Below are 15662 nucleotides of genomic sequence, written 5' to 3'. Positions count from 1 at the left end.
AGTCTGTCCATTTTTCTCAGGAACACTAAAGCTTTCCCAGAACAAGCTTTTACTTTCCTCCCTTTCCTCTCGAGGTCATGTGGTCACCTTTAGATCAATTCTACCCGAAGCCCTAAGATTCCATCATTGCCTTAGTCAATCAGATTCATTCTCTGTAGCTGAGGAATGGCCTTTCCCTGAAATCAAAGCATCTCTGATGGTGGCTGAAAAGAACGGGAATGTGTTGGAGGAACAGAGGGAGAATGCACATTAGGTAGACCACGGATGATGTCTGACACAGAAGTGACATTTTAAAAAGACCCAGCGGGATCAGCAGCATAATTTGTGGGGTCCAATGCAAAACGGCAATCTAGAATCCCCTGTTCAAAAAATATGTTAATAATTTCGAGACAGCAACAGTGGAGTACTAAACCAAGTGTGGGGCCCTTCTGAGTGCAGGTCCCTGTGCCACTGTCTTCCTCCCATGCCGTGAAGTCAGCCCTGGACCCGAAGCTGTCCATTGAGCTGGGAGCTCGGTGCTCACTGGTCAATTCAGGTGAAGCGGGAGGGGCAGGAAAGACAAGTGCGGTAGGCTGAGGAGTGAATGGGGGTGAGCGAGTGGCAAAGGCACCAACACTCGCTGGAGAAAATAGACACAGTGTGGTAGGAGAAGGCTGGCTAACTAGGGAAAGAGAGAAGAGAGGGGGCGGAGGCTACAGGTACCCAGCGAACTGCTGCTCAGGCATTTTCCGTCTCTCTTCCAGGCCAGCTTGCTTTGGAGCCTGGGGTGAGGGGTGCTTTCATGTGGGGCAGGTGGGAGAGGAGCTGGGGCTGAGAGCTGCACTCACCCCTCACCAAGCACATACCACCAAACCAGGCGATCATGGAACCAGAGCCCCGGGTCAGAAGAGCTAGGTTGGAATCCCAGTTCTGCCAGGAACTAGCAAGACTCTGGGTCTCCGTCCCTTAGTTAGGTCACCTGTCAACACAGGACAGAAAAACACATGTCACGCGGTTTACACAGGGGTGACTTGCTACAAAGGGAAGGCACGGTTATTGCCCTTTGAGCAGACACCCTCCACACAAAAGCCGGGTATCCCTCTCCTGCCCACCCCCGCCCTCACCACTGTTGATCCCAGCCACTCAATGCTAATTTTAAGAGGAGGTGTCAATTTTAATAGATGCCATAACACTGCAATGATACTGTCAATACAAGTGGAGGGGCGGATAGTGCAGGGAAGGGAGGGAAAGGAAGAGGTAGGCATGTTTGTTTATGTAAACCCACTCTGTTGCTCCCCACTCCCCACCTTGGCCATCCATTAGAGACCAGCTCAGGGCTTATGCCACCGGGTGATGTAAACAGTGTCTCAATGATGTCACCCCCATCAGTGCCAGGAGACATAAATTTCATTTCCCAGAAGATGCAGCAGACAGTAGTTTCTGGGCAAACAGTGACTCTAGCAATAAATATTGGCAGAGGAGAGACCTTTAATGGGAAAGCTTTGTGAACCTAGAGCAGCCAGGTTGCAAACCCCAACAACAGAGAGGGATTTAATATCTTAGATCAGACGACAGATTCATCAGAGCAAATAAAGAATTCTATAGCCTATTTGAAGCAATCAACTATTAAAATTTAAGTATTAAAATAAAAGCCACATCTGAGGTAAGAAACCATGGAAATGAGACAGAAGCCCCCTAACTAGAAAGAAAACCGCCCAGCCTGCGCTCGCTGTTGAGGGACGGGGTAGAGGGGCGTGTCCTCCCCCAGGATGAGCAAGCAGAGCCAACCAGGAGACAGTGGGCGGAGCCTCCGCTGGGCTCGGGGAAGGAAGAGGGGCGGACCCACAGAGCCGCAAAGGTAGATCCCGCTGGATCGAACTTACCTGAGGGCAAACACAAACTGCAGGGAGGACGGTAAGAATTCGTCTGGAAAACAAAAAAAGACACATTGCAAGCTAATCCTAAAGGTCAGAAAGTGTCCCCCAAATATCACTTGTCAATAGAATACGCTGGGGCCTGAGTGCTACGACATTTTGAGTAATGTAACGTGAATTTCACTTCATTTGTATTCCTGTGCAGGGAGTTCACTTCCAACCGGGCCTGGCCGCAGGAGGAAAACCGAGGCTTGTCTTCATTTGCCCCATGTCCGGGCATCCAGTGCTTTTGGGACACGTTGGTTCTTCTCAAGAAGTGATGCTGACATCCAGGGACAAAAATCTTGCTATCCTTGACCCAGGACATCGCACACCATGCCTTGACTGGTCCAAGGCCAAAGGCAGACCTAGAGTGGGCAGGAGGCACGAAGGCGATGGCGTTTCCACACCTCCCCCGCCAGTTCTTTGGAATGTTTGCACCCAGTGGGGTAAACAGGTCATGACTCTTCTTGTCCCCTCAGATGCAGAAACGGAAATTCAGAGAGGTTAGGTGACTTGGTCAGGGTCACACAACCTGGAACAAAGCAATGCCAAATTCCGCCTCAGCATGAGACACCCTCCCCGGCCATCCTGCCTCTGGAATGAGAGATCCAAATGTGCACAGGCGGGTCTGGCGATTCCTGGGGGCTCCCCCACAGGCCCCGCCACTAAATCCTAGTCTAGAATTGACACCCATGAGGGCATGTCCCCTGGATAGAAGGAGCATCCTGTGAGGCCCAGAGTCCATCTCTTCTAGACCTGCCGCAGGTGTAAGCAGGCGAAGTGAGAGAAGGCGCTTGGCGGGTGGCATTTGTCCCATAGGGTATTTGCCCTGACCACAGACCTGGATATAGTCCACGAAGGCCGGCTCTGAAACTCGTCCTTGCGGACAGTGCCAGCGGAGTCCGTGCTCAGGCAGGCCAGAGAACCTGGATGGACATACCCTGAGGACAAGAGCCAAGTCTTATTCATCTTTATATTCCTCCTGCCCAGCACGCTGTGTGACATTTACTACCCTCAAAACTGGTTTATGGAATAAATGAACAAATAAACTGAGTCTCGGCTCTGCTGTGCAGACAGCATGTGACAGTGAGCAAATCCCCAAGGTTCTCTGGACTCAAGCTTCCTCCGGGAGCTGAATTATACCTTCTGAGTTTGTAAGGAATAAACGAACCAAAGCGTGTGAAAGAGCCTGATCAATTAAAATGCACCCCAAAATGTAAAGCTTTGAGAGGAAGCACTGCTAACATTAGACATTGCTTTCTTGACCACTGTTATCTCTCCTTGCTACCCAGTCTCTCTCTCAGCGTCCCCCTAATTATGGTCTCCCACCCTGACCTCTATACACTGGGTGATGGTGGTAGGGCAGAAAGATCACTCAGGCTCAGGACACGGGAAGTCTACACTCTTCCTGAGAAGCAGCAGCCCTGAGCGTGTATCTGCAGGTAACATGGCAGCCTGGAGACTGCCCACCCCTCACCCTGGTATCCAGAACAGTCGCCACGTTAGATAGATCCATGTGTGTGTGTGGCTGGAGTGTGTGGGCAAACAGAGTGGGGGACCCAGCTATTGAGGCAGGCCCATCCCAATGGCTGTGAAGAGACTCCCATTGGAAACAGAAAGTGGGCCCTTTTTTGCTGTTAGACCAGGGGTCAGTAAACGACAGTCCCTGGGCCAGATCTGGCCTGCTACCTGTTTCTGTGCCACCAACAAGCTCAGAATGGCTTTTACATTTTTAAATGGTGGGAAAAAATCAAACCAATATTTCATGACATGAGAGAATTACCTGAAACCCAAGTGTCAACATCCGTACAATAAAGTTTTATGAGAACATCACTCACTGCTTTGTGTACATATCATCTGTGGGTGCTTTCACGGCTGAACGATCTATGATGGAGACCACAGGCCCACCCCTGGTCTAGGCCTTCAGTGCAACAAACGTTCAGCTTTCAGTGAAAACAGACTCTTGCCAAGCTAGGGGCTCATCTCTGAGGGTACACAGCCGAATAAAGTACAGCTCTGTTCTTGTGAGGCCTAAGGTCTAGTAGGAGGGCACACAGGGTAAGCACCTAGTCTTCTGGGTTCCAAGAGGGGCCATATCCATTCTGGGACCCCGGGTTCACTAAAAGATTACAGTTTGAAGTCACGCGGCCCCTGCAAGGGGTCCTAGCCATTCATGATTTCAGTGAGGGCAGGAGAGTGGGCTGGTCCCTTGAGGCACACCCGGGGGTCCCTGTGAGTGCTTTGGGGGTATGGGCTGGCTCTCACACCCAGGTGCTGCCCTCTCTCAGCCTATTCTGACTGGCTCTTTGCAAACAGGTGTGGGGAGATCTAGTCACAATAGTCCGAAGTCCCTTGTGCCGGCTCTCCAGTGTCCATGGGTCACCCGCCTTCTGTGTATGGCTGTGTCCCCTGTTCCTTGAGTGGATTGTTTTATTGTTTCGCTATTACGATTTTATTGTGGGTCCTGCATGCAATCTGGTCTCTCCCTCTTACGGCTCTCCCGGCCTCACACAGATGTAAAATGTCTCCTTCCCCAGGTAAACTCGCCAAGTCTCTCCTGATGCCACCTTTGGTCAGAGGCTCCTCACAGGGGGCAGAGCCAGAGCCAGCAACAGTCAGCACGAAGCACGAAGCAGGAACAAAGTCGCGAATAATAAAATAGTGTTCAAGATGCCGGCAGCCTCAGTGTCGACCGGTTTGGTGCAGAACCAGTCGATCCCTCAGCCAAGTGTGAGAGAGGAAGTCTGCCCTTAAAAGTTATACGGGCCCAGGGGTTTGCTCCTTTCAATGCTCAGCGCGTGCACGGCGCTTGTCCAGTGGGATCTATGAGCTGAGCCCAAAGGTCATGGGTAGGGCTAACTTGAGGTTTGAAAGTGAGCCTTAAGGGTAACTAAGGAAGTAAAAGAGACTCCTCTTTCTGTTGGCTCGCAGGGACATGTGAAGGTCAAGGGAAAGGCCCCACAGGCACTGACTGGCAAGGAGAAGGAAGAAGAAGGGGAGGCCTCGTGAAGGGACCCCACTGGGGAAATGAAGCCCAGTCGGGAGCAATATGGAGGGTGAAGAGGGTGTGCAGGCTTCATCCAGGGAGATCTGCTACAGACGGCAAAGGGGGTGCTTTCACTTGCTTAGGAGGGGGGTGCTCGGAATGCAATTTGTAATCTTAGGGGGAGACTTGACATGGGCTATAGGGTTTCAAAACAGATGAGAGATGGCAAGGGGTGAGGATCTGTAGTGCCCTGCGCTGTGGCATTCGCTCTTCTGCACTGGCCTTCAGCGCCCGTTTGCCCGGCTGGGCTGCAGAGGACCCTGGTACGCGGTGGCACAGCGAGGTCCGAGGCTGGCCGGTAGGATGGACTGCTTGAGGAGGGAGCGCCCGAGGAAGCCCCAAACGCATGTTACCTTCACTGTCAGCATTGCTCACTTTGTAGAGAAGTCTGTATGAACCAAATGTGTGTAATTCCGACCACAGTACAAGTTCACTAATGGAAATTACATTTGTAATCGACATCTGTGTAGTGTCTTATAATAGGAGAAGTTATTTTCAAAGGTGTGATCTTCCCTTACCCTCTAGAACCATCATGGGAAGTGGCTATCATGACCAGTTTTCCTATTTTACAGACAAGGATGGGGAGATGGAGCGTGAGTCTGGTACCTTCCATATCGTAAGTCAGTCCAGAGGTGGGGAAGCTCTGGGCTCGTCCAGTGGCTGAACGGCATCGTCAGCAGTCTGATTCTTTCCCTTCCACTCTGCCCTCCTCGCCTCTTGGCCTTGTCCTCAGGCTGTTTTCCTGGGTCAGAAGACACCTGCCACATCCTCGCACCACGAAACCCTGAAGCAAAAAGAGAGTGTGTCTTCCTTGAGTTCATTTTTAAGACTGAGGGAGTCTTTGCTAGGAGCCCTTCCCTGCAGACTTTTCCGCCTGCTGCATTAGCTAGAACAGGCTCAATGTCCATTCCTAGCGGAGGCGCTGGAAGACGGAATGCATCATCGGCCTGGGCTCGGGTGAGCTGTGCTGACTGGCTTCACTCTAAATTCACGACCGCTAACCTCAAGAAGGCTCTTACCGCTGCCTGGCAACACGCGATATGTTTATTCCTACCCCAGTGCGTCTCCGACCCAAGTGTGCCTCAGAGTCTTGTCAGAGCACAGACTGCCCGACTTGGTGCCGGAGCTCCTGACCCAGGAGGCCTGGAATGTGCATCTCTGGCGAGTTCTCAGATGACCCCGGTGCTGTGCGTCCTGCCAGGGATCACACTTTGGGACCCCTGCTCTAGTTCATGGACATCGTGCTGTTCTAGACAGCACCCTCAGCCTGTCCTTTCTTCTCAGGCGTCCTACACCTCGCCCCACCTGCCCCTCAATCTCAACTGATACCTTGCGGCCAGCTTCAGTGAGCACAGAAGACCACCCGCTCCCACCGTCACAGCTAATACGGTACCCTCTGGGTTCCCTCCTGCGCCAGGAACGAACCGCCTTGCTCCAATTTAAGGCCAATCCTACATCTGTGTGCTGGCCCTTATCTCCTCTCACCCAGCCAGGGACATGGCTCCAAAACACGTGGCCTCATCAGCAAACTTCCCCCAGTATTTTCTTTTCTTTCTTTTTTTTTTAAAGATTTTTAAAATTTATTTGACAGATAGAGCCCAAGCAGGGGGAGCAGCAGGCAGAGGGAGAGTGAGAAGCAGACTCCCCCCTGAGCAAGGAGCCTGATGTGGGACTCGATCCCGGGGCCCTGAGATCATGACCTGAGCCGAAGGCAGACGTTTAACTGCCTGAGCCACCCAGGCGCCCTCTGATATTTTCCATCCCAAAGCAAAACAAAAAACAACAAACCCCACAAAAACTGCCTTGACCCCAATCTCTCCTCAGCCACGAACTCCATTCTATTTCCCTTTACAGCAGGACTCTTGACATCTCTCTACCTGCCCCCCTCACTTCCTTCTCTCCTGAACCCCATTCAGCCCGACGTTGGTTGCCACCTCTCCCCTGAAACTGCTCCTGTCAAGGTTAGCCATGACTTCCTGGTTCCTGATTCCGGGAGTGCTGTCTGTTTCCCTGCTACTCCGCTCCTTAGAGGCTTCTGACACAGCTTGTCACTCCGCCCTCCAAACACCCTCCCTTGGCTTCTGGCCACCGATCCCTCTTGGATCCCCTCCCTCCTCTCTGGCTGTTCCTTATCAGTCTCTTTGCAGAGTGCTCTTCATTTCGCTGACCTCTATCGGTGGGAGAGTCCTAGAGCTCAGGCCCCTCTGCGTGCTCTCACTTGGCAGGGTTTCAGCTATGTCAGGATTTGAAATGCCACCTACGTGCTGTGACTCCCAAATTTCTATCTCCAGCCTGGATCTCTCCACTGAATTCCAGACACATGCATCCCATGGCATGCGGCTCCAGATATACACGGGCTACGTCAAAATTACCATCTCCCGAACTGGGCTGCGGCTGCTTCCCCAGCAACACAGCACGCACATGCACTAGGCTTTTCTTCCTGCTCACAGCGAATGGAGATCTTGCTCCCCAGTTCCTCACGCCAGAAGCTGGGAGGCATCCTTGCTTCTGCCCTTTGCGCTCACACACCGCAACCAAACTGTCAGCAAATAGCAGCGGGCCTACTTCAAAACGTACCCAGGGTCTGACCCCGGATCACAGCCTCTGCTGCCATGGTCTCTGGTCCAGGCCATTCTCATTTCCTGCCTCCACTGTTACAAAAGCATCCTCACTAGTCTCCTCACTTCCTCCCTTGCCTCCTCCCCACCCCCGTCTATTTTCAACATAGCCAGCCAGAGTGATGCCATTAAAATGTAAATCAGATTATGTCATCCTTCAGCTCCAAATCTCACTTAGAGCAAAGCAAAATCCTTACAAAGCCCTGCAAGGGATCTGGGCCTGCATGCTTTCTCTGATGTCATTCCCCTCCCCGCGCCTCTGGCCTCCTGGCAGTTCCATGAACACATCAAGTACACACTCACCTTTACACTTGCTGTGACTCTGCCAGGGATCCCCCCTCCCCTGCAGAAATCTCTGGGTCCAATAGCTTCAGCTTTCTGCTCAAACGTCTCCTCCTCAGAAAGGCTTTCCCTGACATCCCTAAATGAAACAGGAACAACCCCTACACTCATTTCCACCCCAACACTTTCTCTTCCACTTAAGCTACTTTAATGTTTTTGTAGCACATATCACCACCTGACATACTATATATGTGTTTATCATATAGCCCTCCCCCTAGAATGTATGCAGCATGAGAACAGAGAACTTGAACCTATAACAAGCACTCAATAAAATTTGATGAACTAATTAATGGAAAGGGGAGATCCCACAGAAAGCCCACAAATTGGCAACTAAGCTCTACTTTGGGCTCTTATGAGTTAGATCAGTGGTAGTCGTTTCCACAGAGCCCTGTCAACCTGTATTTCCAGACTGAGATTCTGGATCTGCAAGGCCAAGAAACAGACTCTGTATGGTATACCATGGTGGGTACTGTCATCCTGAGAGACCCAGCCAGCCAGCTTCCTTCAAAGGAGCTCCATCTCTCAGATCCTCCAAGTTCTGGGTCCTTCATATTCCTTGTAGCAAATTCTTCTTACAAGGCACATAATTCCTCCCTGATGGACCAAGTTCACAACCACTCATTTTGTACATTGTTTTTCTCAAAGCTGGCCACATCTGTAGGCACCACAAAGAAATCTACCCAGCACAGCTTGCCCTCTCCTTTCCTGCTGCAATATACTCAGTTAAAAGAACTTGATCAGCCAGACTAGAATCATTTTGGTAACTGTGTCTAGTTGTAGTATAACCACCTGCACCTTGACAGGAAAACTGATCATTCTATCAGGAGACCTCATTCTTTTATTGGCATTAATATAACTTTCTTCTGTCATATGAACCCAAACTTTTTCTCATCCCCAGACAATGGTAGGGGATTTTTTGTTAAAAATAGAAAAACACAAATACAAAAAAATAAATACGTTTAAAAATGAATAAATAGAAAATAAAATAGAAAAATACAGCATCCTGTGCACACAGCAAGAATTTCCACGAGGAGCTGTCTTGCTCGGAGCCTTGCCAGTGTGGCATTTAATACACGCCTGCCCTACTAAGTAGACCTCAAATGACCTCTCCAGGTGAGTTTTCTCCTCTATGAAAGACCACACTTCAGGTTTTGGAACAATCGAACAGATCATGAGATTGGCAAAAGGAGACAGAGGGACCCAAATGGAAATGGCAGCCCGAACCCTGCTTCACCCCTCCATTGAGCAGCACTAGATTGAACTAATTGGATAAAAATAAGGCAAGAGGTCTGGAACACTGGAATGGGTTAGGAAGACTTTCATTATCTCACCAATGGCAATGCATAAGTACAGATGATTCAAAGCAAGTCACCTGAAAATAAGGCGAATTCCAAAGCCACTGGGAGAAATGAATTTTGCTGAATGGATCCTTACTCTCTACATGGTGAAGAGGAAGAAAACCCCCAAGGCAAGAAACTGAGAGGCAGTTGGGAGCATTTAGTTTTGAGTGGGTATCAGAGCAGTGTGAAAGAGGTAAGCAATACCTGAATTCAAAACAGCAGCTTCATCCTGTAACTGCACCAAATGCTGTGCAAATGGCCTGGGGCCACCCATTGGTAGGCATGAAGGAAAGAAATTTAAAGTAATGGGTACTCCTGATAGTTAAGTGATTAGCGTTTCCCTTGTGCTTGAGTCGGCTATTTCAACATTTTTTAATAGATGTAGAACCAATCAATGGTAAAAATGCTTAGTAAACTGCAGAAGTCTATAGAACAAAAGAAAACATATACANTATAGAACAAAAGGAAATATACAACAGACCTGTTGAATTTTGTTATCCAGCTGCTATTTTGCAATTCATCGTTTCTGTATTAAAAAGCTCGGTGATTCCTGTGCTACCCGCGTGCTATGGCCCCATCTCAGGTAAGTCATTACAGCCACTGTGCCTGAAGATCTCTGCTCATCTGTGACAGTATCAAGATTCAGGTGTCCACGAGGAACTAACGCTCAGAACTTAGCTCAAGAGCAGAGCTTGTCCAGCTACTGTGCCTTCAAATCAGCTGGGCAATCTTGTTAAAAGATTCTGATGGCCGCAGTCTGGGCTGTGGCTTGAGGTCTACATTTTCTAACAAACTCCCAGGTGCTGCCCATGCTGGCCCAGGGATGGACCACACGTGGCACAGCAGGGCTTTAGGCTCCACAGTCTGCAACCTGAGTTCCCTTTTCTTTTCTTATTAAGATTTTTTATTTATTTATTTGGTGGGGGGAGGAGAGAGAGAGAGGGCAAGAACATTGGGGAGGAGCAGAGGGAGAGGGAGAAGCAAACTCCCTGCTGAGCAGGGAGCCTGACTCCAGGCTCTATCCCAGGACCCTGGGATCATGACCAGAACTGAAGGCAGATGTTCAACCGACTGAGCCACCCAGGTGCCCGCTGAGTTCTGTCTTCGGTGATAGGATTTCTGAAGGGGCGGAGTCGATGCATAACTGGGTAGATCAGTTGTCTGGAGCAGTGGTTCTCAGAGTGTGATCTGGGGCTAGTGACAGATGTGGGAACACGTTAGAGATGCTAATTCTTGGGTCCCCTTCCCAGAGTTTCTGGTTTTCTGGTTTCTAGACTAGAAACTCTGGGGGGAGGACCCAGTAATCTGTGTTTTGATAAGCCCTCCTCCGATGTGCACTAGCGTTTGGGGAACATGGCTCCAGCACATTAAAATCACCTGGGGTGGGATGCCTGGGTGGTTCAGTTGGTTAAGCATCTGCCTTTGGCTCAGGTCATGATCCCAGGGTCCTAAGATCAAGTCCCGCATTGGGCTCCTTGCCCAGGGGAGAACCTGACACTCTCCCTGCTTGTGCTCGCTTTCTCTCTGACAAATAAATACATAAAATCTTCAAAATAAAATAAAATCACCTAGAGAGTAAAAAAGGAAAAAAAATCAAGACCTGGGCTCCCTCCCAGAGAATCTAACTTTTACGTTCTGGGGTAGGACCCAGGCATCGGGATATTCTAAAGGCATCCGCGGAGATGCTCACGTGCGGTCAGCGTTGAACACACTTGGCCTAGAGCAGAAAGCGAATCCTGCTCAAATAGGAGAGTCAGCTGTAAAGCGTCTGAGCGGACCACCACCGGCTGGTTGCAGGGCTGGATGTCTATGTGAACAGTGGGCGCTCTGGCTTCCAGGGTGACTGGGTCAGAGTGGGGGACGATGCAACACACACCCTCATCCCTGGCTCTTCTGGCTCCTTTCGCTCATGATGTGCTCCGGCTGGAACACCCTGCTGCTATCCTATCACCGGTCAAAAGTTTCACCCACCCTTAAAGGACCATATTAAGCCAGGTCTTCAGAAATCCTTTCCTAAACCCCCTTGCCAGATGAGATTTATCCTTCTGTAGATGTTCATGGCACATTACTTGCAAATCTTATTTTCTCATGCTACCTACCTTTCTTGACTCTTCCCATCTGCTGAATTGCGAACTCTTGGACACCCAGAACTGCATAACCCTGAACTTTGCACCTCTACGGCCAGCGGAAGTGCTGCACTGGGAGCCTAGTAGGCACGCAGTAAATCTCTTCTCGAATCTGGGATCAGGACACCTGCAGTTGAGCCTTGCCTTTGCAATCGGGGCTTGTGACCCAGGTTGTTAGATACCTCCTAGCCTCACCTATCTGTAAAATTAGGAGGTTGAACTAGGTGAGCTTTCAGGTGCCTTCCAAATCTCGGATTTGATGGTTCCATGTAGTCTACTCTTATTCCTGGAAAACTAAGTCTGCTGGTACTGGCTGTCATTGGCCACTGGACCAGAGAGGGACACGAGTTCTTTGATCCATCCCACGGAGAGGTGGGGTCTGTTTCCTGTGTGTTTCTGGGCCTGCAGCAATGACACTGTGGCAGTTCTGAGCACAGTAAACGGGTGTCTGAGGCAGGTTGGGGGTGAGGTGAGGGGAAAGAGGGTGAGAAAGAAATTTAGAACGTTGGGGCTCCAAGGCAAGGCCTTCACTAGGTCCTGTCCATCTTGGCTTTATGCACACTTGGAGGCAGACGCCTGAGCTGTTAGGTAAGACGTCCGGGCATCTTGCTGGAGAAACTACGTGGAGGGACCTTCTGTCTACATGGAGAGAGACCATGCCCCTCCCTGCCAAGGTGCCAGGTATACGAGTAAAACGGTTTTGGACTCTAGATCAACCTCAGCACTAGCTGGATGCCACCCGGAGCAGGAGACTCACTCAGCTGAGCCCCGCCCCATTCCTGATCTGCAGAACCACAGTACATAACAAAACGGTTGCTGTTCAGGTCCCCAAGTTTAGGGGAGTTTGTTATGCAGCAGTAGGTAACCAGAACATTGTGTACATAGCGCTACTCTTGTATGTGAAATTCTATGCAGTTTAGCAAGCAAATATTTGACAGATGTTGGAGAAAATACATACACATACATACATGCATACATAACATGGGCTTGTAAAAGTGCATGACATTTTGTGCTATTCCCACTGACTGTGATTTCCTGAGTCAACTAAATGGCCTGTGCGTGCATTTCTAGAGCAAAATGCGCAGCCCTTAACAAGGGCCTCCTTGAGAGCTGTGCTCAAGGCCCACGATGAAGCACCAAGTGCAATGTCGGGACTTGTTAAAGGGATCTAGGAGGAGCCCGGAATTGCACTGAGGGCTCGAGAAGGTGGAGCCCTTGCACAAGGCTGGCTTTGTCTGCTCCTGAACACAGTGCGGCCGTTTCCTCCGGGAAAATGTTCAGTTTGGGGAGAGAACTGCCGTTTGAAAAGGGGGATATGATTTTCTCCTCTCCTGGACTAATTTAAACCTCCTCCGATCCCAAGAGAGATTTTTAGTGCAGTATAATAAGGACACCTTCAGAATCACAGCCTCTTTTTCTGAACGTGTTTCTTATGTAAATGCTGCATCAGAGAAATTTCCCTCTGCTTGACACTTTAATTCTGCTTTTAAAACCTGCAAAACAGAAACACAGAGAAAGACACCTTGGAAATACTTTGGGTTTCATCTATTTTCCATTTTTACCTCAGCTCCCACATTTTTTTTTTCAAATTCTTGTTCTTCAAGTCAAGCATATTTTAAAATCATCCTCTGTTGAACTGGGAAAGCAAGAAGAAGAAGAAGGAGATTCCTGTACATTTAGGCTGCCCAAATCCACCAGAAATACAAGGCACTTCATAGTGATCTAATAATCCTCAGATTGCCACAGTGAAGTCAGGTGGCCCAGAGCAGGGGAGTCAAGAGACATTTCAAGAGGAGCCCTTTGAGGCCTCTGTGAGCCCCCCCCCACACACACAGAGCTTCTAGAGGCAGCACCAAGGAGAGAGAAGAAAAAGGCCTGGCTCCATAGGTCTCTTTCCGGAAGATTTGTTTTTTTCCCCCTGACTCCCTTCCACTTCCCCAGCACGTGCCCCTAGGTGGGACTGACCTCCTTTTTAGTGTTTATGAGGCACCCACAGCACCCCATAGGGGGACTGACTATCAGACTATCATACTGATATTGTACTGATTCCTTCGTATCTATTCGCCTGCTTGGGAACAGAAGCGGTGAGAGAAGAAGGTTGTATCTCTTCTCTATATCCCTGCAAATAGCGAAATAATAGAAAAACACTTAATGAATGAATGGGCTTGAATTCCAACTCAGCTTACTTGCAGCTTAGGGCAAGTTCTTTCCTTTTGGAGACCCGGGTTTCCTCGTCTGTGAGATGGGGAGAGTAGCAACCACTTCGTGGGTAGCTGTGAGGAATCACGGGGTACCATCTGTGAAGTGCGTGGCAGAACATGCTAGGCAGGCAGTAGATAAGGTTGTCACTCATCTCTCCCAGACCCACCTCCCGAAGCGGTGCCCATAAATGGAATGAGGCTTGCCTACATCCTGCAGGGGTCGCTGCAGGGCTAGCTGCCCCCATGGCCCCACATTCCTGGCTGTCACTTAGATCAATTCCCTTAAGAACCTGTCCTTGAACTTGAGGCTTGATTTCTACTTAAAAGGCAAATCTTGGGGAGGGAGGCGAAGGAAAACACTTCGGGCTGTTATCAGTCACTGAAACCTCAGTGTGGAGTCTCAGACCCTTCTCCTAGAACACATTAAAATGCAGAAGCGAGGTAGAGAAGGCAGTGAGGCAGGGTTGGGGATGGGATAGAGAGAGGCGGTGAGGAGGAAACTGGGAATGTTGGAACGCAAAAGAATCAGGAGGGGCTGCCTGGTACACAGGAAAACATTGCACAGAGAGATCAGGGTTCAAATGTGCGCTTTTTCTGTTGCTGGCTGTGCTACTGGACGCAAGCTGCTTAACCTCTTTGAACTGTAGTTTTCTGATCTGTCAAATGGGGCTAGTACTAGCTAATTTGGGAGTGCCTCTGGGGGTGAAGAGGCGCAAAGTAACAGGTGCTTAGTAGGCGGTCAGTGGCACGGTGCGGGCCTGAGAGAGGACTGGCCAGTGCGAGCTGGGTGCGCCACTTAGCAGTAGGCCAAGGGGGAGGCCCATCTAGATTGTGGTTATTATTTCCCTTCCCTTGGGCCAGATTTCCCGGGCTCTGCTCCGCCTGGGGCCAGCCGTGACCACAGCGACAGCCACCTACATTAATTAATGATGAGAGAAGGCATCTTCTCCATCCTCAAATCCCAAACCCGAGGCAGAGGCGAGAGAACAATAATATTTCATTCTAGGGGAGACAGTCGCCTCAAGCCCAGCTCCAGGAAGGAAAGGGTGAAAACATTCCACCATTGCACTGAAGGCAGGGAGAAAATACCAGTAAGTGGGAGGCAACTCCGCGGCGGGGCGGGCGCGCGGACGGCTGGAGGCTGCGGCACAGGTGGGAGCGGCGCACGTCTTCCGCCCCGCCCCTCGCCCCGCCCCCTCAGCCCCGGGGCGTCGCTCAAACCAGGCCCCGCCCCTTTGCCCCTTCCCCTAGTCCCCGGCGCGGTGCTCGGCCACACCCGCTTTCTCCTGTCCCAGCCCCTCCCACCGCCCCTGCGCTTCCCCGGGTGCCCGAGCCGGGAGAGCGGGCCCCACCGGCCACCGCGTGGTGGGGGATAGAGAGCGCGGGGGCGGGGGGCGCCACCGCGGCAGCGGCCTTTGTAGTCCCTCTCCTCGCCCCATCCCTGGCTCCTCCTCCTCTTTCTTGCTCTACTCCCTCAATCCGCAACTCCCCCCCCTCCGCTTTCTCCCGCCCGCTACCTTCTTCTCCCCACCGCGTCTGGACCACCCCAGGGGAAGGCCGGTGCCATTGACAGCGATCCCAGCACCCCGCTGACCTATTCCCGGCTTTTCAGTGAAAAGGAGCTCGAAAGACAACTCAGCAGCGTGCTGGGGCTGGCAGGTCCCCGTCAGCCTGCGTATGCTGCTGAGACCCGCAGCTTGGGCCCGGCTCCTGGGCATTCCATGCCTCCAGCACTACCCTGTGTGCCCGGCCTGGGCTGGCCCCAGTCCCGGTGAACTGGACAGACTCGCAGTCCCCAGAGGCCTCCTCTGAGAGCCACATGTTGGGGAGAAAGAGACCTGTAACAAGGCAAAGACACCATCCCCGCAGGCCTTTGGATACAGAAACACTCCAAAGACCTCAGGCTGTTCACCCAACCGAGTAGGGGCAGCAGGGGAGGGGGCAGGAGTGTGGGACACTGTGACGGATGGGCCTGGAGGGGGCCTCCCACACGAAGACTGCAAGACTGGACCCCAGAGCAGAGTGGAGCCTTATCCAAATTAACCTGGCACTCTGGAAGCCTTTGACATTTCCTCTGCGGGAACAGGCTCCACT

General features: G+C 51.1%; 1 protein-coding gene across 2 annotated transcripts in view; it reads right to left on the bottom strand.

Annotated features, from left to right (window-relative positions):
• The window catches only part of MAB21L3 (mab-21 like 3), a 90613-nt gene that overhangs the window by 25968 nt on the left and 48983 nt on the right, over nucleotides 1-15662 (bottom strand). Inside the window, exons 8-12 of one of the 2 annotated variants that reach the window (XM_034654156.1) lie at nucleotides 5548-5725; nucleotides 2737-2836; nucleotides 1863-2427; nucleotides 1287-1436; nucleotides 846-958 (exon numbers count right to left, since the gene is read on the bottom strand). The gene's annotated coding sequence lies outside the window, so the exon portion shown is untranslated. The other variant, XR_004623395.1, reaches the window with a different exon arrangement.

Source organism: Ailuropoda melanoleuca, chromosome 2 (assembly GCF_002007445.2).
Source record: "Ailuropoda melanoleuca isolate Jingjing chromosome 2, ASM200744v2, whole genome shotgun sequence".
Taxonomy (NCBI): Eukaryota; Metazoa; Chordata; class Mammalia; order Carnivora; family Ursidae; genus Ailuropoda; species Ailuropoda melanoleuca.
This window is presented reverse-complemented; position numbering and strand designations above follow the sequence as displayed.